This window comes from Triticum aestivum, chromosome 7B, assembly GCF_018294505.1.
Source record: "Triticum aestivum cultivar Chinese Spring chromosome 7B, IWGSC CS RefSeq v2.1, whole genome shotgun sequence".
Lineage (NCBI taxonomy): Eukaryota > Viridiplantae > Streptophyta > Magnoliopsida > Poales > Poaceae > Triticum > Triticum aestivum.
In genome coordinates this window covers 664413374-664416068 of record NC_057813.1, presented here as the reverse complement: position 1 = coordinate 664416068, position 2695 = coordinate 664413374, and the positions used below count along the sequence as shown (strand labels likewise).

The window sequence follows — 2695 nt, the reverse complement described above, 5'->3', positions numbered from 1 at the left end:
AGGACACCCTTAGAAGAGGTCACCTTCCAGTCGACCAACGAGGGACTCACTCGACTGACTTGAAGGACTCGACCACGAAGACTCACTCGACCACAAGAAGGTCAAGAGGCACTCTGCACTGCAACGGCCTGTAATTAAGTAGACTTTATGATAGTAAAGACACTTTATGTGGGGCGTTACGTGGGCTGGCTGGGGTCCTGACGCACTCTATATAAGCCACCCCCCTCCACAGGTAGAGGGGTTCGGCATCTTGTAACTGATATACATATAATCCACTCGACCGCCTCCGGGCTCCGAGACGTAGGGCTTTTACTTCCTCCGAGAAGGGCCTGAACTCGTACATCTCTTGTGTTTACAACCTCTCCATAGCTAGGACCTTGCCTCTCCATACCTACCCCCCACTCTACTGTCAGGCTTAGAACCACGACACCGCCCACATTCACAACAAAAATATGATGCAAGATGTGCAGTTTTACTTGTTTTTAAAATACCATAGCTTCACTCTAACTATTTAGTATCTACAACCACCCACACGATATACTCTGCACTCTAGCATGCTCAACGTGAAGCACAACACAAGTTAGGAAAAAAGTAGAATTACAGGGAATAAAAAAAAGCTCACCTGCCCCAGAGACATGTCTTAACTTCGGTGAGAGCATGATGCAAGCTGATCATCCCGTGGAAAACTTGTCATAATCCCAGTTGTCAATGCATATACAAGAAGAACCTTATTTAGGGCATGAAGCACGATCACATATGGCAATCAATCACCCATGTAAACACCACCTGAATGCAATTTGTGATACGATGCCTGATCATTAGCTCTATCTATCTATCAAGCAAATATCAATCCCAGCCAAATGATCCAGAAGTGAGAAGACAGGTGCAGAGGATACAAAACACTAATCTACTTAACAAATATGGTTGTCGAAGGTACAGTTAAGGGAGCAGAATATTTGAAGGCCTCTAGTCTAGGTGAAAAGGAAGGAAATAGGGGAGTAATGTACCTCCACTGCCAGCGACGGTTACAACAAATCAGGGACATATCACATATGAGCTTCTTCGCCATTACTCGCCCGTCTCCTTGCCTGGTCGTCAACCACACGTGGTACACACTTCAGATCAGACAGCGAGGACGGATATATAACAGAATCGAACAGCCCAAATGTCACCGGATGTGAGAGGCAGGGAAAGAGCTCAGTTTTACTGACATTTTGTATAAATATAAATAAACAAGGTAGGAGCAACGATTTCACCTTGTATGTCATTGTTCTCTAGATCAAAATGCATCAGCCTTCCATCTTTTTCACCTTTATAGAGCATACTTCAGTTAGAGCGAAGCCATTCTGCAGCCAGGAAACATTAAGAAATTTTCAAGCATTCTTGCAGTCAGTACACATTACGAAATTTACTATCTGATGCACAAGTGAACAACAGACTACAATTATTTTTTGATGCTTTGACTAACTCTAAAAAGCAAATCAACAATCGAATTGCCATATTAAGTGTGATAATATTTTTCTAACCAACATGATCAGATATCCAACAATATCAATGAGCAGCTTGAGGTGAAGCGGAGTCCAAGGGGGCCTTTGAGGGGTACCACCCATCTTGTGTGTGGCATGAAGACCTGGAGGTGGTCGGCGTCGTGGAGTCACGGGGAATCGGAGCCGCGAAGGAGGGACGGCGTTGGCGTTTGTGGATAAACGTAGGATCTCTCCGGTTTAAGCGCCGCAACAGCGGCGGCGCACCACAGGTTCTCCTGTCGGTAGAGAGAAGGAGAGGTTAGAGAGGAGGTCTCGTCAGGGAGGGGAGCGGCTAGGTCGCATGCGCCTCACGCCCAGTTTCTGTGAGAGCGCATGTGAGGTGGCGGCGATTGGGATAACTGGATGAACAACGGACCTGGCAATGGCGGAATTTCCGGCGGCGGCGCATGATCCGAGGGAGAGAGAGGCGAGAAGTCGGGGAGGGGTGGGGGCGGCTTTCTTTTCTTCGTGGCGTTCGGTATGCATTTTTCTTCTGGAAACAGCCGCCCACGAAGGCCTACGTGCGAACGAGGACTCAATCAACCACACGCATTCAATTTTGTCGCCGGGGTAGCTGCCCAGTCGAGTCGCAGGGAAGGTGTAGCAGAATTTGATTAGACGGCTGAAAACGTCCAAAGCTGAAGATCCGACGGCTACGAATGCTAATGACATAAGATGACAGTAAAGGTGCTCGGTTATAATGTATCTAAATGTACTGCTATGCTTAATGCAAGGATAAAAAACAGTAATCACATCAGAAGTAAAGCTATTTTTCTTTTGTTCAGAACCGTAGATCAAAATAGACACAAGAATATGGTTCTTCAATGTTCCCTCTTCTCCCTGTATGCAAGGGCTGGCGTGGATTCATGAAAAAAAATGCTAAACAACATAATTTTCCAATCCTAACTAAAACGGATACTATTAAGACGAGTGAACATGAACAAACCTGTCTAAAAGCCACCTGCGCCCCTCAAAGCGATGCATGCCCTGAGCCCGTCCCAACCGAGAGTCCCCAACTGAAATCGCCCCGACACCCATGCGTACCTCCAGCTAGGTGCTCGATCGTGGTGGATTTGACGGCGGCGCACCCGAGGACCCCAGAAAAAACCCAGATACATTCTTCAAGGGTGTAGTGCGCCAACGATCTAGGGATGGAACTCGTGGCCTCT

General features: G+C 47.1%; 1 long non-coding RNA gene across 1 annotated transcript; it reads right to left on the bottom strand.

Annotated features, from left to right (window-relative positions):
• Window positions 1-310: 310 nt before the first annotated feature.
• Window positions 311-1785, bottom strand: LOC123163071 (uncharacterized). Its single transcript, XR_006481694.1, has 4 exons — window positions 1527-1785; window positions 1257-1346; window positions 1008-1088; window positions 311-786 (listed from the first exon to the last, which is right to left on the bottom strand). It is a non-coding gene; the product is annotated as an uncharacterized lncRNA (long non-coding RNA).
• Window positions 1786-2695: the final 910 nt, after the last annotated feature.